At 45.1% G+C, this 22,364-nt stretch overlaps 1 long non-coding RNA gene across 1 annotated transcript in view; it reads left to right on the forward strand.

Annotated features, from left to right (window-relative positions):
• The first annotated feature begins 1,534 nt into the window (after positions 1 to 1,534).
• The window catches only part of LOC126498018 (uncharacterized), a 40,441-nt gene continuing 19,611 nt past the window's right edge, over positions 1,535 to 22,364 (forward strand). The window contains exon 1 of the long non-coding RNA XR_007590746.1: positions 1,535 to 1,743. This is a non-coding gene — a long non-coding RNA (uncharacterized lncRNA). The remainder of the gene's footprint in view (positions 1,744 to 22,364) is intronic.

The raw sequence follows: 22,364 nt of genomic DNA on the forward strand, positions 1-22,364 counted from the left end.
GAGGTCAAATCATTCAAGTACCAGCTGAGGTGTCAACAGGATTACCCATTGTATCCTCAGGATCATTATTAGCAGTTATGGGTCATTATGGCTAAGGATTTCAGAGTTCTAAAAACCTCCGCGAGAATCGCATGTGACGTCATGCTATTAAACCTCCCCACTTCTCAAGTTCTCATCTGTAGAATGGAGATGACAGAACCACCAAAGCTTGAGGATTCAATTAAGGATATAAAATACAGACAGAACGTATGGCTGGAAACTCTTGAGAAACAAGGGTTATTTTTATCTAATACCCAGAACATTAGCCGTTACGAAATTCTCGGTGTGTGTCTGCATAAGGATAGTCCAGTTAGGAAGAGAAAGGTGAGGACTGAAGAATGGGAGACATGAATTTAGAAAAGGGCCTGGAGGGACATGGGGAAGGATGAGATGCAGGCAGCTGTATTGGAGGGCTGGTGTGGGAAGGAGGGCTGGCATGGGGAGGTGGGCTGGCTGGCTCTCGGGTAGATGCTGGGCGTGGAGTTGGCAAGCCCACGATCTTGTCAACAGCCTCCCTCATGATGGCTCTGTTTAAGCCGGGGACAGGAACTATAAACAAGTGCCGAGAGTCTATAAAGCCTTTGAGTGCCTAGATCCCATGATGACCATGGATTTAGGTACTTTTTTTTTTGCCCAAATATTAAAACAGAACAAGTAAACACCGCATCTTGTCTCAGGCCCTCACTCCAGCCCCAGAGACTCCTGTGGCTTCGTTTATAACTAACAGATGAGAAGAGTAGAGACCGTGGCTTTCCTGGGTCTGTGAACTTGGTCTAAATCATTCTGGGAATTTACATTTTATCCCTTGATAATTAATCACAGATGAAATATTTCAACTGCCTCTATGACTTTTTCCTTTTCCCGATTCTTCTGGAGGCATGCTCAACCATCATCTGAGTCTTGGTTCCTGGCATTTCCTCTGGGACCAGAAGCTCTATCACAGAGACCTTGGGCAGGCTCAGAGCCACCTTGCTGCCCACAGAGGTCAGGAATTCACAGCCACACCTGTGACATTTCATTGTCACCACTTTGAGCTTATTTTTTTTTAACACAGGCATGATTATTTTCTCAATCTCCATATGCGAGAACCAAAGCATTTGTAGGGTTTTTTTTAACAGTTGTCTTAATCTGCCCCGTGTTAACTGAATGTGTTTGTTATGCAAACTTGGGTGTAAGTCAAGTTCCAAGTAAGCCTTTGCAGTTAGCTGCACTCCTTATCCTAAATAAAAGGCTCAGAATTGGTACCCTGCCTCCCCTTAACAGTGTAATAGAGTTATCTACAATTCTGGAAACCGCGGGCACTTCTGTAAACACAGAACAACTGTCTCTGTTTCTCGGGGTTGTTGAGAATATTAAGTAAATAACACGGGCGTGGGATTTGGCATATAGCAAATGCTCAGTAAATAGTCGTGGTTATTATGTCTACCCGGTCTCACAGCCAATAAAGAGACAAAGCATTTCCAGGGAAGGAGGTGAGTTAGCTGCCTCTCTGCGGCCTAGGGAAGGATTTGGTCAGGAGAAGAAGCAAATGGACTCTTTCCCAAAGAGAGAAAGAGCCTGAGAAATACACAGAAGCAAGAACAGGACTGCTGAAAAACCAAGGAGGACAGAAAGGCCTGAGACCAAAGGAAGAAAGCCAAGCTAAGCACCGCTGCCTGGTGGCTCCCCAGTGAGCGGAGGGGAAGCAGAAGCCTTATCTAAAAGGTAAGAGAGATGCCAGGCAGGGGTGGTGTGCGCTTTTAATCCCAGCACTCAGGAGGCAGAGGCAGGTGACTCTTCGTGAGTTTGAGGCCAGCCTGGTCTACAGAGCAAGTCCCAGGACAGGCTTCAAAGCTACACAGAGAAACCCTGTCTCGAAAAACCAAAAAGGTAAGAGAGGAGGCCTGAGTGAAAAGATACTGGTGGTCCTGCCCACAGGGCAGACTCTTGGCACTCACTAGTCCTAACTCCAGCCGCCTGTGTTGACAGTTCGGCAGTGGGGGGGGGGTGTTCCTTCCTAGAGGGCTGTAGCCAAGCTTTGTTCTACAGTGAGCTGCACTGGGAGCCTGAGGCCAGGGAATGGAGGACACAAGTCAGAACTGAACTCCTCACAGTCAGAGGGCAAGAGACTGCCCTAGGAGACAGCTGTTGGGGGGGGGGGACTGTGCCAGACCCCGAGAACCCAAAAAGTGCAGGTAGGCAGAAGCTCCCCTCAGGCCTTGACGCATACCTGCCCGCTCTCAGTGGCAGGGAGAGACATTCATCAACGCAGAACAACTCGAGTCTGGCTGTGGGCTTTGGAAATATGAAGGCGGGTCCCTGTGTACCAATGCCAATGCTACGGTCGCTGCCCAGACTCCCAGTGAGAGACCCCTGTGTTAGAACATTAGTCACTGCAGAGGGTGTGAAACTGGGAGTCTCTGGAGGGTGGGACATCACGACTGGCCAATAAATCGCAAAGCTAAATATGGTCAGAAGAGGTCCCTGGTAAGCAAATAGGAAAAATTGCTAAAGGGCAGACAGCAGGACAGAGAGTTGTTCCACACGGGCGGGACCCCAGCCTATAGTACAGGAGAGGCAGTTCAGCTCACCCCAACTCACACATAGGTGGCAGCCTCAGTTTTCTCAGTCCACACAGAGGTCGCTCCAACACATCGCCGTCACTTTCCTTGTATTGTCTCTTGTGTTTCATGTTTTTTCTAATTTTCACTCGTCGTTTCCTCTTTATAACTTCTCCTCATATAACCTTGTTCCTAGTTTCCCTCTCCTGCTCCCTCCCCACGAGCTCTTTCCATATCTGCTCTACATAGTTCTTAATTTCATAGTATACGCTCCACTAATTTTGACATTTTGTTTTGTGGTAATTGATGATATATTAGTGAACATTCGATAATTTTAGTTATATGTCTGTATTCTAATACTTTAATATAGTTTAAAATTTTAAAGATTTATTATTTTGCTTTATAAGTGTGGGTGCCTTGTGGGGATATATACACGTGCTTTACATGCATGCCTGGTATCCACAGAGGTCAGAAGAGGGCATCGGATACCCTGGAACTGGAGTTAGGGATGGCTGTGAGCCACCATGTGAGTGCCAGGATCTGGACCCAGGTCCTCTGGAAGAGCAGCCAGTGCTCTCAGCCATGAGTCATCTCTCCAACTCCCTACAGTTTGGCTTTGTGTTGTTGCTGCTACAATATGTGTCTTCTCGTCTCTGATTCCTTCAGGACTGAGCCCCAAAGCTTAGACTGTTCACTGAGAAGAGCCGCAAATAAAACGTAACAGAGGGACAGAGACAAAAAGGTAAAGCAAGCATAGACTCTTGGCACTTGTTTATAGTTCCTGTCCCTGGCTTAAACAGAGCCATCATAAGGGAGGCTGGTGACAAGATCGTGGGCTTGCCAACTCCATGGCCAGCATTTACCCTAGAGCCAGCCAGCCTGCCTCCCCACACCAGCCCTCCAATACAGTTGTATTGGGAAAGCTTCAACTGTCCAATTCAAAGACTTAAATGAGTGAAAAGCCAGAAGATGAGCAATGACTACAAAGAAGATACCAAAAAAAAAAAAAACCCAAAACAAAAAAGCAGATGAAAAAAGTAAAGAAATCAATCCAGAACCCAGAGAAGCCAGCAGTGTCGAGAACAAAGTCAACAAAATGAAGGGGAAAACAGCAATATGGGTGAAATAAATCAGCAAAGGGGAAGTGTGTTAAGGAAATTCAGATTTATTTATTTATTTATTTAGAAAACCCACAACAAACAAAAATGTCACTGCGAAACAACTCAGTGGGAAAAAAAAGAGGGAAAAAAAACAAAAAAGGAGAATAAAGTCGGCAAAATATTTTTTTAAAATATTTTTATGGTTTATTTAACTTTATTTTATGTGCATTGGTGTGAAGGTGTCAGATTCCTTGCAACTGGGTCTTCAGACAGCTCTGAGCTGCCATGTGGGTGCTGGTAATTGAACCCGGGTCCTCTGGAAGAGCAGTCAGTGCTCTTAACCACTGAGCCATCTCCAGCCCAAGTTGGCAAAATATTACATTCAAACATCAGTAAAGAAAAGACAGCCAAGCGGTGGTGGCTCATGCCTTTAATCCCAGCACTTAGAAGGCAGGGGCAGGCTGATCTCTGAGGTCGAGGCCAGCTTGGTCTACAGAGTGAGTTTCAGGACAACTAGGACTACATGGAAAAACCCTGTTTTGAAAAGAAAAGAAAAATCAGTGAATGTGACCACGATGCCCAAAGGACTCAGAAATAAGATCAAGAGACAAAACCTAAGAATCCATGGGATCATAAAAGGAATGGAGATCAAAACTGAAGTCACAAATTATCTACTCAATAAAACCAGCAGAAAATGTTCTAGAGAAAGAGATGGACATCCGAATACAAGAGGCATTTAGAACCCCAAATGAATAACCAGAGAGGAAATTCTCCATGCTATAATCAAGATGTCAAAGACACTAAGCAGAGAAACAATATTAAAAGCTATAAGACAAAAACACCAACGGACATCAACAGCAAACTTACTGAAATAACTGCTCTCCCATCCACAGAGTTAAAAGCCAAGAAAGCTTGGGCTAATACACATCAAGTTCTGAAGGTGAAAAATCTTGCTGTCCCACAAAGATGTCTTGAAAAAACGGACAGAGAAGTAAGGACACATCAAGACAAGGATGTTGTTGTTTTTGCTCTTTTTACTCTTTTTGCTCTTTTGGGGGCCCCCGCCATCCAGCTCCCAAATAAATCACACGGAGGCTTATTCTTACTTTGAAATGCCCAGCCTTAGCTTGGCTTGTTTCTGGCCAGCTTCTTTTAACTTTAAACTATCCCATCTACCTTTTGCCTCTGGGTTTTTTCCTTTTCTTACTCCGTGGCTGACTGGGTGGCTGCCCGCTAGCGTCCTCCTCCTCTCCTTGTTCTCTTGTTCTTTCTTCTCCCAGAATCCTCTTATTTATTCTCTCTGCTTGCCAGCTCTGCCTATCCCTCCTCTGCCTAGCTATTGGTCTCTCAGCTTATTAGATTTACCAGATGCCTTAACCAGGCAAGGTAAAACAGCAACACAGCTTTACATCATTAGCAAAGGCAATGGAAACAAACGTAACACACCTTTACACAGTTAAAGTAACATTTTACAGCATAAACAAATGTAACACACCTTTACACAGTTAAAGTAACATTTTGCAGCATAAACACATGTAAGACAGCTTTACATAGTTAAGATACTAGTCCACCACACCAGACTTTGGTAGAATCGCTTCCCCGCTCTTGCTCTGCCATCAGTTGCTCTGCAACAAATATGATTAGGACAAAATCATAAGCAAGTGGTGGCGTCATCTGGGGGCAGAACATGTAGCCGAGGCGGAGCCATCTGTTCAGAGTGAATTTGCCTGTGTCAGGGAAGAATCACAGGGGAGAAGAGACGTGAGAGCACCAAGCTGTGTAACAGTTTCTGATTTAGAAGGAAATGTGGGGAGAGGGGAAGATGCCACGGTGTCCGTGGATGGCAGCTCCTTGCAGCTGACTACATGGAAGGGAAAGAGAACAAACTATGTACGTGCTGAAGAGCCTTCCTGGGGTGCAAAAACTTGGAACCCGCAGGAAGGTTTAGACGATGAAAGGGGAAGAAAGTGAGTTAGAAGTGATGGAAAATACACCCTTCCAGTCTGACCTTTACTAGAGAGGAAGGGGGATGGGAATCCATGATTCAGAGCTTTACCAGTGCTGGCACACAAAACTTATGCTAATGAAGAAATAGTTAACATCTGAACTACTTGAATTGGGAAAGACTTTTAAACAAGTCCTGAAAGACGCTCTCACAGCCTGGCTCACGAGGCTGGGAGATGTGGGGTTGATGGGATCAGTGTGTGGGTTGCAAGGCAGAGAAACTGAGCAGTGTAGCCCCCATCCCTCAAGACAAAGGTCATGTAATGTTGTGGGAGGTCCTTCCGCCCCTCCAACCAATAGCTGCTGTGATACCAGCCCATTGGGGCGTGGTCTCTCTCCCTTTAAAAAAGCGGCTATTTCCTCTGCTCGCTCTCTTCACTTCCTGCTCCGCCGGAGAATAGACTCCCTTCCTGGTTGTGCAGATGGCTGTTGTCTGAGACGGTGATCTGTAAGTTTTCCCCTTTAAATAAATAACACCCTATTAATCATAACTCCGAACTGGTGTGGCCTTGTTCGTGACTTACGCCTTCAATGTAAACTGAGGCAAGGTAAAGGAAACCAATCCCCCATGGACTGGCTCACATGAGCCCTTGGGAACATTTTGTTTTCACTATGTGAGTATCAAGGATTTGAGAAAGGACAGGCATTACTGAGGGAAGTGGGCATATGAGAGGCAGTGTTTGATGCCCAGTATATTGGTTTAGAAAGAACTTTATTATTATAGGAGACTTAAGGACGAAATTAAATCTGCAGGGACCTCGGGACCGCCATGGGTCTTAGGTGGCTTTGTTGAGCCATGTGGTGGGCTGTGAACTTTCTGGGACAGGAGAGGCTCTGGCAGATCTGAATGATTTAGAAAGACATTTGAATTGAGTTTAAAAAGTGACCAAACAAAAGGTGATCAGAGAAGGGCCACACAGACAAACGGAATATATTGAAATCCCTGCCAGCAGTATGTGTGGGACAGATTCAGTCTGTCTCAGTCATTTAAAGGCAAATATGACAAGATTTGTGTAAAGCCAGAGTTAAAAGGGAAAAAAATCAATAGGAAGCCAAATAAATGGCTGTCTAATGAGCTGCCACGAGGCTTTAAAGCCAGAGCAACAGCTCATGGCAAACATAAAATGATAGAACAGATGAAAAAGACTTTGACCTGGTGTCTTACTCCCTGTTCTAATGCCTAGACGAGACCCCATGACCACGGCAACTCTTACAAAGGAAAGCATTTAACTGGGGCTGGCTTACAGTTTCAGAGGTTTAGTCCATCACCCTCATAGCAGGGAGCATGGCAGCACTCAGGCAGACATGGTAGCGGAGAGTTGGACGTCTAGATCGGTAGGCAGCAAGAAGAGAATCACTAGGCAGGGCTTGGTCTCTTGAACCCTAAAGCCCACTCACTCCTGGTGACATTTCCTCCAGCAAAGCCACACTTCCTATTCCCTCTCAATTAGTGCCACCCCCTAATGAGCGTGTATTTAAATATATGAGCCCGTGGGGGACATTCCTATTCAAACCACCACACAGGTGGGCAGCTGTTTCTGCAGAGTATATTACATATATATTTCTCCCCTAAAAGAAAGCATACCAGGGAACAGACTGTTCATTCAGATTGGGGCTGATTCAGGAACCAAATGTGACTGATGAAAAAGCAAGGACCAGGGTTCTGAGACGGAGCTAGTCAGAATGGAAGATCTGGCCCCAGAAGCAAGCATCGTTTCCTAGATCACAGCCTTGCTCCCACTTGGGCCTGAGCCAGGCTGAGAAAGCAGCACCATTAAGGTCATCAGTGATAGGCAGATGATACACAGTGACCCCACAGCACCCCAAAATAAGGATGCAAGATATCCCATAGGAAGTATGGGTTATAAAGCTCTAGATGGGGAATTATCTCCCGTCCACGCTGTGCTCAGCACTGCTTATTTGAAGATACAACTTGTCTCAGGGTTTCTCTTGCTGTGAAGAGACAGCATGACCATGGCAACTCTTATAGAGGAAAACATTTAACTAAGGTGGTTGACTACAGTTCAAAGGTTTAGCCCATTATCATCATGGCAGGGAGCTTGGCAACATGCAGGCAGACATGGTGCTGGCTACATCTTGATCAGAAGGCAACCGGAAGTGGACTGACACACTGGGCATGATTTGAGCAGATACGAGACCTCAAAGCCCGCCTCCACAGTGACACACTTCCTCCAGCAAAACTACACCTACTCCAATAAGGCTGACCCTCCCAATAGTGTCACTCTCTATGAGCTTATGGGGCCAATTGCATTCACACTACCACGCAACTGACACGAGAGGGGGAACATTTCTGTTCTGGTGTCCGTTTAACCATCCAAGATGAACTGGTATTTGCTCGGTGTAACTAGCAATAGGTCTTCAGAGATCATGCTCACCTGCCACAAAAAAAGATGTTTGTATAATCTAATGCTGTTTCGTATCCTATAGACAGTAAAGGCACCTGAAGGAACATTAAAGACAGCAGTTAAGGAATTTAAAGGAAGGAATCCTGCAGAGTGGAACAGGGCACCCCCAGATGCCATAAGATGATTGAATAAAAATAGCAGAATTAGGGGGTTGGGCTACCTCCCTGTGAGCGGCTGGCCAGTTAGTCCTAGTTAGTCCTCAAGGCCTCATAGGCCATAAAGGTGATTACCATTGCGGTGCCTGCAGTTCAGAACAGATAGCCAGACCTATTTTTGAAGGCACCACCTGCTTTGGCTGGGACTGAAAGCGAAGCTCGCTCCCTTCTTGTTAAAGAGATTATCACCAGCCAGGCGATGGTGGCGCACGCCTTTAATCCCAGCACTCCGGAGGCAGAGGCGGGCGGATCTCTGTGAGTTCGAGACCAGCCTGGTCTACAGAGCTAGTGCCAGGACAGGCTCCAAAGCCACAGAGAAACCCTGTCTCAAAAAAACAAAAAAAAATCATTTTTTCCTTATCAGCACTTAAGCCTTTTCATCCTCAGACCTTTATAATGTGCATTTATATACCTTAAGTTACTTTCTTGTGCCCTGAACATTCTTATCCTCAGACTTTCNAAAAAAAAAAAAAAAAAAAAAAAAGAAAAAGAAAAAAAAAAGATTATCACCAACAGTTCTGCTTGGCCTTGGATCTTGAATGCTATCTTTTTGTTTTTAAACTGGCAAAGGCCATGTGTTTCATTGACTTGAAGTGTTTGTGTAAATCTGACCTCGGCCTTCAGCTTTTTTTCCTGGAAGAGCACAAACCCGAGTCTTTAAGAACTTAATGAAGAACCAAAGTTCCTCCATTTTGTCCTTTATCTCCATCTTGTGTCTGTGTGAGCTATTTCTCATAAAACATTCCAGTCCTCAGAAATGGCTAGGGGAAAAAGTAACAGGGTAGCTATCTGGAAAGTACAGATAACTGCAGAATATCCCCACCCGAAGGTCAGTCGATAAGAAAACCTGACAAGCAACAGGCAAGGTTCAAAAATAAAATTTCTGAAAAGTCCCTAGACACGAGCCAATCAGGATTGAACCCGCCACCCCACACTCTGCTAATGTAACTTTTCCGGGTTTTACCTTTAAATAGTGCCCTCTAGAAGGGCAGGGGACCTCCTCCTGCCGCTGCTGCGCCAGTTTGACAAGGTCCCTGTCAGCTTGTATTGTGCACATAATAAAGCTTGCTTTCGCATTTCGGTGAATCAGTCTCTCTGGTGGCCTTTTGGGGTCCCCACGGACTGGGCACAACATTTACCACTCTGAAAAGCGCCAGGCAGAGAGGAATCAAGTTATATAATAAAATTCATTTGATTTTTTTTTTCAACAGCCAGATGATACATGGAATAGAGTCTCCATTTTAGAAAAGGGCTTGCTGAAACTCAAAAAATAAATCAAGACCCCTCACATCTTTCAAATAGCAGAATTACCCTCTGGTTAGTTAACCCAAGTCTGACTGGCCTCCAGGCACAGCACACTATTAACCATTGCATTCAGGATCACTTAAACCGGGGTGGACACCTAGAAGCAAAAGACAGAGATGAGCATAGTTTTTGTCTTATTCTAAAGCCTGACCTTTGAAGAGAGCACTCCACTTACATGTTTAGGTTTTAACGAGTTCTAGTAGCAGATCTAACAAGCATAATGATAACCTTGAGACCCACTTGACACCGTCCCAAATTCTCTCACTACCATGCCTCCCCATCTCCTGTTTTACGTAGACCACCTCCCCCAGTCTTCCTGGGAGCTATGTGTGGCATATGACTGCACTCTGGCTGGCATGAGACAGGGGAAGTGGTGTGCTTCCACTTTGTTGAGCCCTTCATTCCTTCCCTTTCCCTGATGCTAGTCTGGGTACAAGACCTTGAAAGCCACCTGTTGCAGGTGGCAGGGCCCCCATTAATCTTGGACACTGATAGATTAGCTGGAGCTGAATGACCATCACCTTGTTTACTACCAGCTAACCTTTGTTTGAAATATGAAACTTCTATTTCGTTGAGTGATGGGTGTATCTCAGTTAATATTCTCTCCTGCTGGATCTGAGGTTAAAAACAAAACAAAACAAAAAATCCTGGCTAAGCCAGGTCTTGTTTCAAGGGGGCACATACCCTGAGATTCTGGTGCCAGGTTAAGCAACCTTACTTCTCTGTAGGATAATTTAGGACCTTGGAGTGCTACCGTCCCAGGAATGTTATTGGCAAAATGATTTGTTTTGGGCTTACAGGTGAAGGGAAGACTACAAGGCCTTCTCCTACTCTGGCTTGAAGGATGTCATGAGGTTATGCAGCCACTTCTGCTTGACTTTTGGCTATGTGCTTCTTCCTTCTTTTGTTTATGTCTAATTTCCCATCACTGTGGCTCCTCTGAGTGTGGTAGGGAGGACCCACGTTTCAAATTTTCTCAGAGAATTTGGAGACCTGCTTTTGCGATACCGACACCAAACGGACACCCAAGGAGAACTCTTGCCCATTGGGGAGACACAGTCAGTGCAAGCAGAGGTGTTTGGAACTCAGGGCCAGGACTAGGGTGAGGGCAACATGACACCAGACTTCCTGATTGGAGGAACTGTATTTGCCAGGGATCATGGGAAAGGCCTTCAGTGTCCAGGCTTCCCTAGAGTCTATGCTTGCTTAGTCCCCCAGGAGCAGAGGGATCGCTTTCATTTTAAACTGTTTTCACATGCTTTAGTTCCTGCCATAATGCAACTCACTAAAAACATATTAGTTTCTCATCCATCCCGTGTAGTCGGTCGGCTTCAGCAGACAAGAGGCATACCTGACATCCTTCCTCCACTGGTCTCTTTTTTCTTGACAGGCATACAGAAATGCTGTCATTGGTCTCTATGGAGCTGCACCTTAGGGATCTCAACCATCCTTCTTCTAACTGCGTGAGTTTTATAGGCGCCAGTTTGCTATGTCGGGGTTTTAAATACAGAAACCTTATCACCTTGCCTATGCTTTGTTCTGGCTGCCCCCACAGCCATATCTTACATTGGGACTGTCGGCCCTCTGGAGATACTGGAAATAGGAAATCATTTTACTTTTCAATGCAATGAGTTCTGGTTCCTCTAAGTTTTCTTTAAACTCTGCATCCTTTTAGCTTGTCTCCATGGCAATGGAAGACATTAGTGTTGGACCTCTTCAGGTGAGCCTGAGGTTAGAAGAACGAAGAATTTTCTAAACCCACGCTCTCCAAACAGAACAAATTTAACTCTAATTGGGGGACTTACTGACGACACACATGACCACAAGACAGGGTGCCAGCTTCCAGAGGAGCAAGGCCATCTGAGGCTTGGTGCATGGGCAGATTTTGGAGGGCCTTTGTTTCTGGTGAGGAATGTAGGTACAGGACATGGGGTCGTCCCACCCACTGGAAGGGAGATGCTGCTGGCTTCCTGCACTGTCAGTGTCGAGGCAGGCGCTACATCTTGTTTCTCTGAACAAATGATGTTCTTTCCTCCCCCTGAACATGATACCCCTATTACTTGGTCACCTTTATGGGCCTCTCTATGATACAAGGCAAGTGACCCTCCAGAACACCAGGCAATGAGCTATCAGAAAGCCTGCATCCCAGCTTTTGTTACCTATACAGCCCTGCCCCATCCCGCTCCATCCCTTTCCCCCACTCCCATCACAAGCAGAGTCTGTGCATCCGGATAGGGTTCTAGTCACTTACCAGTAATGAAATTCAGAAAAATCTGAAGAAAATAGAAGTCACTCAAAATCCTTTCAACAGAAATAGGCACTGTTTACTTTTGGAGATGCACCTGGGGACCCTCTCTCAACATTGTAACTCCATGACCTCATCTCTGGGGGAATGTAACCTGCTTCTCCACTTCATCGCTTTTGTAGGGCATGTTCCTATGTCAATAAACACAGAAGGACTTCAGGGACCCTCTCTCCTGCAACCTTGCCCGGCTAGCCTCGCTGGCATCCTGGCATCACTAATGAGGGTAAAGACCCTCGGGTCAGCTTAGGGCCTGAGCCAAGGTGGCTACCACGGACCAGAGGCAGCTTTGCTTTTCTGCATTGCAACCTTCCCTCTGAGGTGGGATGGGGAAAACACTGTGAAGAAGCCCCAGAGGGAGTTTCTTTTGGTTGCTCAGCTGGCCTATCTGGGCTCTTCTTTGCTGGATTCCTGGGCTGTCTTATTATCTAGCACCTAGCACCTGGCTGAAGCTACAGGGCAAGCAATTGGGTAAGGGAGTTCAGAGTATTCATGACAAGACACCATTGAACTAACTAACTAACTAACTAACTAACTAACTAACTAACACGGTGAATGTGGCTTTGGACCCAAGGGCCCTTGCTAAAGGAGAGACTTGTCCTTCCAGACAGAAGGGACAGTACCTACTGGTAGCCTGTGTCACTGGAATGTGCCTCCTGCTGGAGCCTGGATCCTTACCAATGTTTAGTACTCAAACAACAGTTTGCATTTACAAATCTGGCCTTTTTCTCACTGGAGGATAGAAATCATGAGCACAGCTTCTCCACTTGGCAGTATTGATTGACACGTGAGCTGGGTCATTTCCTGTTATTCAGGGAGTTATCAAGAACACTGGTTGTGTAGTATGGACTTTGGAGGCATCCCAGGCCTCTACCAGCTAAATGCTGATAGTATCCCCTCACCTCAGCAACAATTCAAAGTCTTTCCAGATGCTGACAAATGTCCCTGTGAGAAGTATGGCCTTGACAGAAGAGAGTCTCTGTTAAGAGGTCAGAAAGCAGTGCTGCAAAGCCAGACAAACCAGGTTCATGTCCTGACCGTGACCTGAGCAGTTATGTGAACATTCGTCCCTCAGTTTTGTCATCTTTACAATGGGAAAAATAACATAGCTACCACGGGGGGACAGCGAGAGGAATTTCATAAGGCAAATCAGAAGATTATGTAATTTTGCTTCCACAATGATCTTTAAGAGAATTATCATCAACAGCTCCATTCTCCAAAAGAGAGAATAATTAAAAATCGTTGAAATCCATAGACTTATTTATTAACTTTATTTTACACACCTGAGTGTTTTGCCTGTATGTCTGTGCACCACGTGGTGCCTGTGGGAGTGAGAAGAAGGCTGTGGGTCCCCTGGAGTTGTAGCTACAGATGGTTGTGCGCCACCACGTGGGTGCCGGGAGCTGCAAGAGCAACAAGTGTTTTAACAGCTGAGCCATCTCTCCAGCCTCCTCACTTTCGATGTGCGTTTCTTTCTTTCCTTAAACTGCTGAGGGTGCTCCTATGTGCTGTTGTAGAGGAGAAAGGAGACGCTGAAGAGATGGGCTTAACGTGGGTGCAGGGAACTGAACTCTTGAAGTTTTGGCTGCGAGCCTTAGCCTTTAAGGGGAGAGCTATTTTTCCAGGCCCTTGTTACTATTTTATTTTTCCTGCCTGTGTATTCAGTTGCTGGGTGTTATTTTGGAGCCTTGCCCTCCCATCCGGGGACTATGGCCTGACTTATTTGTCCCTTTGTTTCTTCGGTCTCTAAGCTATACTAGCAGATGGAATAGTTCCTGGACATGTAGACTCGGCATATCATCACAGAGGGTTGACTTTATCATTACGCAATGTCCTTTTTATGGTAAGGTGTATTTACTGAAAATCTTTGTATGTGGTGCTGAGAGATCAAACCCAGAGCCCTGTGTGCACAAGGCAAGTGTTCCAGCACTGAGCTATGTTCAGGTGATCTTGTTTATTGAGGTAGAAAAGCAATGCATTTGAACAATGCAGTCATTTCTAAGGCTCTGTGCCTAAGGGAAGGCACAGTCTTTTGTTCTCCTTTCAGGTCTGGTGGATAAAGAAAGCCTTGTGGTAGGAAAGCTGTATTCCAATGTATATACCAAGACCAGAGGGAGGTGGCACTGGATCCTGACTGTGCCCCCAACCTACGCAAATTCCGTAACCCTTTGGGGCCTCGGTCTCCCAGAGGGTAGAAGTGAACGCAGAGCCCACAGCACTAAGTCAATTATGGGAGTCTGCGTGGCTAATGGGGGGGGGGGGCTCTGCGGCTGCTCACTTTTTCTTTGAAGAGATTTTCTGTTTGGAAATGTGAAGCCGGCTGGAACCTCCCTGCCATAGAAACATCCTGGGCCCTACACACATTATTCATCTCTTATGACAACCTATGCCGCTAAGACTCATTTCTTTGTAAATAATTTGTGTGAGCCTGCCTAGGCAGCCCATCTTTTTGCAGATACTGATGCTCAAGAAGACAATGAGTAGAGTCGGGGGGGGGGGGGTAGAGGCATTTGGATTGAAGAATATCTTTGTATCCATGGCTTCTGAAGCCTGTAATTGATGTCTTAAAGTACAGTATATAATTTAGCGTGACAGACCTCTTTTGTGTTAATAAGAAGTTACTCAATAATTCATTTCCTAGTCTTCTCCCTGTGAGTCATGATAAAGTAATGCGGTTTTAATGAGGCTGTAATATGCTTTTCCAAGGGAATTGCACAATGCCGTAACAATTAACGTACCGTGCGTTCAAGGCACGATCGCCTCAAGAATAAGTGTGGCGTGCAACTAAAAGCGATGACATGTTCGGAGTGGAGGATACTCCCCCAACACTGGCTTCGCAGCTGCTGAAGAATATGGAGACGAGTCAGATGCATACTCAGAACAAACACAAATCTAACACGCTGGCATCTGAGCAGGAACAACGGTCCCCTTTCTCTGAGAACTACTGTTCACTGAGGAAGAAATAAAACAAAGAAAAATATAGATGCTTCCAGCACTAATTGCCTTAAACGCAGTAACTAACCCATTCCAGGTGCTTGATGCTACCCCACTGCTCTGTGGGCTTTTTGTTCATTTTAATGGGACTAATTTCGTTTTGATGTTAATTGTCCTTTAACATCTTGTTTAATCATGCAAGATGCCCACATATGTCTTGAAAGGAGAGAAAATTCTAAACAGAAAGCCAAACCGACTGCCGTACGTGGCTTTCCCTGGGAATATGAGTACCCTCCTACACCAGTACTAAAGACTTAGCATTTTCTACAAGAGGTGATTTTCTCATATGCGTATTGTAAGGGTTAGCAACAAAAAGGACTGATGGACGTTAACATTGGTTCAAATCAATAAATGTGAATTCAAGCACCTGTGTCATCAATGCAAAACAAGATGCCCCAGGCTGTAAGATCATAGTATTGGATGACCGCTTCCAGAATCTCACAGAAAACACAAACATATATGCAAATATATCCACCGATGGGGTCCCATGAAAGTTGCTATTATAGTGATGATATACTCAAGAAACGTAACCTTCATGTGAGTGATGCTTCATGGTCTATAAAATATATGTACATTTGTTTATTTGGATCCTACAAAAAATTCAAGAAGAGCAGCATGAACTCAGGTCTCCCGGCTTGCATTATTGGGTGGCAAGCGCTTTTACCTACTGAGCCATCCTTCTAATTCTAAAACCAGTTTCTACATGGCTTTTCTAGGCCTTGGCCCAAACCTGTTGCCACTCACCCGATTGTGTTCATCCTTCCCCGAATGTAGTCTCTGCTCTGGACCCAGTAGGTAGACTCCCTCCCCAAGGTTTAGAAAGCACCTTCTTTTCTCTGACCCAGGGAGGCACTTCCCTTAGACATTTATGTGTCCTGTCCCCTTCATTCAGGCTTTTCTTTGTGGTTGATATGAAATTTCCTTATAGGGTTGGAGAGGTGGCTCAGTGCTGTGGAGCACTGGTTCTCTTGCAGAGGATCTGGATTTGATTCCCAGCACCCGCATGGTGGTTCACAGCAGTTTGTAAATTCCAGTTCCCGAGGATCCAATGCTCTCTTCTGGCCTCTGTGAGCCTCAGGGATGCATGTGATGCACATGCATTCATGCAGGCAGGACAGTCATGCTCATAAAATAAAAATAAATATTTTTTAAAAAAAGAAGTTTCTCCATGCGTACAAAGACTACTCAGTTCCACCTCCGTCTCTCCCCATATCTCTCCCTACCCCATTTTGTATAGTTACAAAGAAGAGATAAAGTATGGCTGCACAATTTGCATGGTGTATCGTCCCAAAGGGGTCTCCTTACTTTGTCTCCCAATGCTTGGAGACAGGGAGGATCCTTAGGGCAAATTTCAGAGAGAACATACCACACAGATGCCATTCACCAAACCCAGGGTGAGTGAGATAGACTCTTGTTGAGGTCTTGTCACTAAAGTCTGGCTGAGAGTTAGGGTCAAAGCAAAGAAAAGTCTGAGAGAAGCCTGAGACGGAGAGGGGACAGACACCAGGTCCTCAAAGGCATGACGTTTTCTAGACCATGAGGGCAGGGGCATTGTTGGTGAACAAGGCTTCAAAATTCTAAATATAATAGGTGTGGCCCTGTTGCAGGCTGAGCTGATACTCAACCTGTCAAGGCCTGAACCCTTGGTGTCTGTCAAGCTTGTAGCCTTTTCTTGTAGCTGTTTGGAGTCCAGAGGCTGAGATCGGCACCTTGCCTGTAGCTCCGAAAGGCATGATGCGACATTCTCATGGAAAGGCGTAGGACACATCAAGTTCTGATTGCCACAGGAAAACGTCATTCATCTGCAGGGCAGACTCTGTGAGCAGCTAGACTCATTTCAAAGCCACCTAACAGGACTGGGCATAGGTCAGTGGTTAGTGCATGCTCAGCATGCTTGAAGGGCTGGGTTCTACCCCACCACAGAGGAAAGAGAAAGCTATATGATACATTACTGTCTAGTTGTACTTTTTTCTTCATAATAATATTACTGTCTTCCTTTTACACATGTGGTATTTTATTATTATTATTATTATTATTATTATTATTATTAATTTTGGTTTTTTGAGACAGGGTTTCTCTGTGTAATAACCCTGACTGTCTTGGAACTAGCTTTTGTAGACTAGGATGGTCTTGAACTCACAGAGACCCGCCTGTCTCTGCCTCCCAAGTGCTGGGATTAAAGGTGTATGCCACCATGGCCCAGCCTTTATTATTATAATTAGTACACCTTTCACCATTCAATCAAAGTTACTTCTTATGTGGATAGAGACTTGCATTTTTAAGTTGAAGAGTCTGTGGGAGCTGGAATGGTATCTGTGTGCGAATGCGAAAGGCACATAACAACTATGTATGGAATTGCTGTGGGATAATGGTTTTGTAAACTGTAAAGATTTGTCACTTTTATTGGTTTAATAAAACACTGATTGGCCAGGAATTGGGCAAGAAATATAGGCATGGTAACCAGACTAGGAGAATTCTGGGAAGAAGGAAAGGCTCAGTCTGCAGTCGCCAGCCAAACACAGAGGAAGCAAGATGAGAATGGCTCACTGATAAAAGGTGCCAAGCCGCGTGGCTAAACATAGATAAAAATTATGCCTTAATTTAAGTTGTAAAAGCTAGTTAATGATAAGCCTGAACTAATAGGCCAAACAGTTTACAATTAATATAATCCTCTGTGTGTTTCCTTGGGACTGAATGGATGTGGGACTGGGTGGGACAGAAACTTCCTTTGACATTGAATGGATGAATTCAGTGGAAAAATTTCAAAATTAGCAATACTTAGTGATGGTAAGGATTTGTAGCTGTTTGGAGTCCAGAGGCTGAGATCGGCACCTTGCCTGTAGCTCCGAAAGGCGACATTCTCATCAAATCTGTTGGACATCAAAATCTGTTGGAGGAGGCCTTGAGATGACACTTTAAAGGGCTGTCTGGGGCTTTTAAATGTCCATTAAAGTAAAAGATAAATGTCTCTTTGGTCTTAGCATCTCGTTTTCTCATTTCCCATAGCAATGGTACAAGGACATATAACCATGACTACTTATGAAGGAATTTTTATTTTTGAGACAAGATTTCATGTAGCTCAACCTGGCTTCAAGTGTGCTGTGTACCAAGGATAGTTTTGAAGTCCTGATCACTCTACTTCCACCTTACAAGTTCTAGGATTACATGGTTTATGCAGAGCTGGGACAAAATCCAGGGATCTGTGCATGCTGGGCAAGTACTCTACCAACTGAGGTACATCATTGACCTGAAAGTATTTTTAAGAGTAAAATAAATCAAAACAACATTAATACCCATCATTAGGAAAATGGCTAAGTTTTCCATGCCTTGGAAAAGAACCTTGACAGTCAGTAGAGCAGATCTCTGTTGGCCCAATTTGTTGTTGGGAAAGGAAAAGATTGTTGAGGAATATGTGACTGGGATGGTTCTTCAGACTTATAAAAGAACATCATGTAGGGTTGACAAGACCCATGTCTGCACTTATTAGATGCTACATGATTTGTTGAAGACCTCTGATGGGGTATGAATGTGACTTTGCTTCTGACCCAGCTACTCTGTACTGCTTGAACACTTCTGTCAACAATTATCTAAAGATTATCCTAACAGGCTGCTCTTCTCAGCAAGCCTAAAAGCAATGAAGAGAGATACAAAGACTTAGTTTGAATATCAGCTTTGTGAGTTACTAGCTATACACTTTTAACAAGTTTTCTTTATAGAAATCAAATCCATCACTGATCTGACAGTTGGCTGTACAATGGGAACCTATCTTCACACTGATGCTCACAAAAGAGTGATGTGGGATTTCCCTCTGCATGCTGTGATTACCATTGATAAATAAAGGAACTGCTTTGGGCCTATAGCAGAGCTATAGGGGAACAGAGCTAGGTGGGGGAAACTAAGCTGAATGCTGGGAGAGAGAAGGCAGAGTCAGAGAGAAGCCATGTAGCCCCACTGGAGACAATGCTGGAACTTTAGCAGGTAAACCACAGCCACGCAGTGATACACAGATTAATAGAAATGGGTTAAATTAAGATGTAAAAGTTAGCCAATAAGAAGCTAGAGCTAATGGGCCAAGCAGTGATCTAATTAATACAGTTTCTGTGTGCTTATTTTGGGGCTAAGCAGCTGGCTAACAAACTAGCAGCCTCTTTTCTACGAAAGAGTAGCAATAAAGGAAAAGATGGGCTTCCGGGGAGGAGGCTCCCAGAATGCAGTTTTGTGTCATTCAATATTGACATTAATAGATTCCATAAAACATCTTTCTCTTTATACCCAGGATGTAAACCAGACGAATCTGAGATCTCCACAATTAATTTTATCCACCCAGCCTTCCCAATCAATGCTTTTATTGGAGACATATTAATGCTTCAAATACTGGAAAGCTTTCCCCACAGCCAAGTCCCTGAAGGCAGAGTCTCTCATGTCACTTTTTGGAGTTAAGTGCTAAGACCTTGGAGCTTGATCTGCCAAGCAGTAAAGAACAATGAGCACAGCCCTTGTGGAACAGAGAGTTCCACACAAAGTTGCAGAAAGAGTAGCAGGCAATGGAGAATCAAGAAAGTATCAGAAAGCAATTCTACTGCCTCTGCTCCCAGCAGCTAGTGTGGAAACAGCAGCTGTGGATTACTCCATTCCAAGGATTTTCTAAAACAACTCTTCTTGATTGTGAGGACTCACCCCTATTCTTTTCCATCCGTGGTTCCTGTTTCCTCTGCACTCAACAACCTCACTGCGCTACAGCTCTGTTTTACCCAGCTTTGTTAGGGTATCTATTGGTGTGACAAAAGGCCATGACCAAAAGCAGCTCAGGGAGAGAGGGAACACTCCAATGCTGAGAAAAGACAGGGGTGGAACTCAAGGCAGGAGCCTGGAGGCAGGAACTGAAGCAGAGGCCATGGAGGAATGCTGCTTACTGGCTTGCTCCTCATGACTTGCTCAGCTTGCTTTTCTTATACAACTCAGGACTGACTGCTCAGGGGTGTCACCACTTCCCATGGGCTGGGACCACCCACATCAATCTTTAATCAAGAAAATATACTGCAGACTTGCCTGTAGGCATTTTCTCAATTGGAAGTCCCTCTTTCTAACTGACTCTAGTTTGTGTCCAGGTGACAGAAAGCTAATCAAGACACTCCCCCAAATGCTGTTATCAACTGATTTCCTCCTGCTCAAAATCCAGGGTGTCTATTTTCCATTTAGTTGAGGAGATTCATCCTTTGGCAACATTTATTCCAGCATGTCCATTCTCTGTTGCAATAGTCCCTGTAATGGTACACAGGATTCAGGGTGCCTTGTGAATGTCGTGTTCAAGGTTTCTATAATCGGATTCCTTTGTTTTGTGCTAAGAGAAAGGACAGATTATGTTAGGGATTAAGAGAACTGGGTTCAAGTTTAAACTGTGATTACTTTGTTTGGATTTCTTAACCTTGTTCAGTTTCAATTTTCTCTTTTGTAAAATGGGATTAGTCATAATGGCTGCCTTTCAAGGTCATTGAGAGACTCAAATGGTTCAGTGCTCTGAAAACTCGCTAAGCACTCAGCACCGTGAAGTAATCATGGAGTTCTCCTGTGGATGCAAACCTGACCGTTACCTAGGAGACCCATCACCCTTCTCATTTCACAAGAGGCACAGCTGACTTAACCTGTGCATTTTACTGACAACGATGGAGGTGGAGCGAAGATCCAAACCCTGGAGGGTGGTGCCTGAGCCCAGTGTCTGAGCTTTCTGGGGAACACAATAGTGACCCAACCTAACCAAAAGGTAGCAACTCAGGCTTTCGCACCGGCTTCCTGCTCTCAGTGTTTTAGACTGTGCTGTGCATATTACTTCCTGCTCTGAGAGCCTGTATTTCTAGTCTTTCTGCAGAGCTAAGTCCTTGCAGCCTTGTTCAGCTCCCACCCCTCACCACATATAACCCTCAACCACAGTCCTTGATCTAATTTAAGCTCCCACCCTACCCCTGACTGCACCTGCCAGGTGTGAGAACCACCCCTCCGCCCTGACCCAACAGGCCAGGTGGATCTTCTGAGTTCTCTTTCCTCCGTGTTTATCTTGATGGAAAGAGCCTAACCTTTCTTTTTTATACTTTATTTTATGTATTCATTTTATTTTATGTGTATATATGTGTGTGCACGTATGTGCATCACATGCGTTCAGCTACCAGGAGAGGGGAGAAGAAGGGGCATCAGTTTCCCAAGAACTGGAGTGACAGGCAGTTGTGATCCACCTGATGACGGTGCAGAGAATCGAACCCTGGTCCTCTGCCAGAGCAGCAAGTGTTCCTAACTGCTGAGCCTTCTCAACAGCCCCCCAATAATATTTTTGAATAAATGGATATTGTCTAATTTAATATTCTTTAAGCTTACTTATTTAAGTATTATTCGGAGCAGTCACTTGCAGTGTGCATTTCTTACAAATTAAAATCCCACCTAGATGCCACCTCACCCCACCAGAACAGCAGTTATCAGGAGGGAAAGTGAGCCTTGGCAAGGAAGGGGAGAAAGTGAACCCTCTGCACTGTGTTGGTTGGAGCATAAGTTAGTGGGACCACGATGGATGGCATATAGAGTTTCCTCAAAGCCCCAAACAGAACCGCCACGTGACCTAGCAACCAATGTACGGGGAAGCTGTGAGTCAAGGCAAGTCTACATGCCATGATCCCTGGGGCACCTTTCACAACAGCCAGCAAGGAGCGACGCAGGAGTCCATCAGCTAATGAACAAAGTATGGTTGTCAGACACAACGGGATGCCGTTGCAGTGATAAAGAGTCCTGTCATTTGTGACAGCATGCGTGAACTTGGAGGCCGTTGTGCTGAGCGAAGTAAGCTATCATACAGGCAGAAACATGTGCTCTCCCACATGAAGAATCTAAAAGTCCAGTTCATAGATGCAGAGAGTAGAGTAGACATCGGCCCAGTCTAGAGGTCAGGAAACTTTGGAGGAGTTGAGCAAAGGACATAAACTTTCCATCAAGTAGAAATAAGCTTGAGAGATTGGATAGCCCGAGTTAAGACTGCACATGCTCAAATGCCTGGGAGCACAGTTGGAGCACCTTCGCCACAAGGTGACAAGTGTGTGAGCGGTTGGGCATGCTAAGGGCTTGATCCACATAGGAGATGGAAATGTGGCAGGGTATCATGTTGTACAACGCAAGCATACCCTTTTGGTCCGTTAAAAGAAATGAATGAAAACATGCATTCTGGTGCCTTCTAACCGCTGAATAAGCAGCTCTGGGGGTGGGCAAGGCTGGGATCCTATGGGTTCGTAAGCTTGTGATCGGCGATGCTGAGAAGAACGTGTACTCCTGAATCTTGTGGGCGCTTTCGAGCCAGGCAAGGCCGCTTTCCCCTCCACCTCTCAGATTCTCACTCAGATTGCAGAGTCAGCTTCTCCGCACCCAAGCATCAGGAGTGTTGCTTTCTTTCCTTGGCCTCAGCTGAAGACCCATTTCTCACAGCTCAATGAATGTTCCAGAGGACCCTGACTGTCCTCTCTTTC

This window comes from Alexandromys fortis, unplaced genomic scaffold (genome assembly GCF_014885135.2).
Source record: "Alexandromys fortis isolate MF-2015 unplaced genomic scaffold, M_Fortis_MF-2015_v1.1 scaffold_13, whole genome shotgun sequence".
Classification (NCBI taxonomy): domain Eukaryota; kingdom Metazoa; phylum Chordata; class Mammalia; order Rodentia; family Cricetidae; genus Alexandromys; species Alexandromys fortis.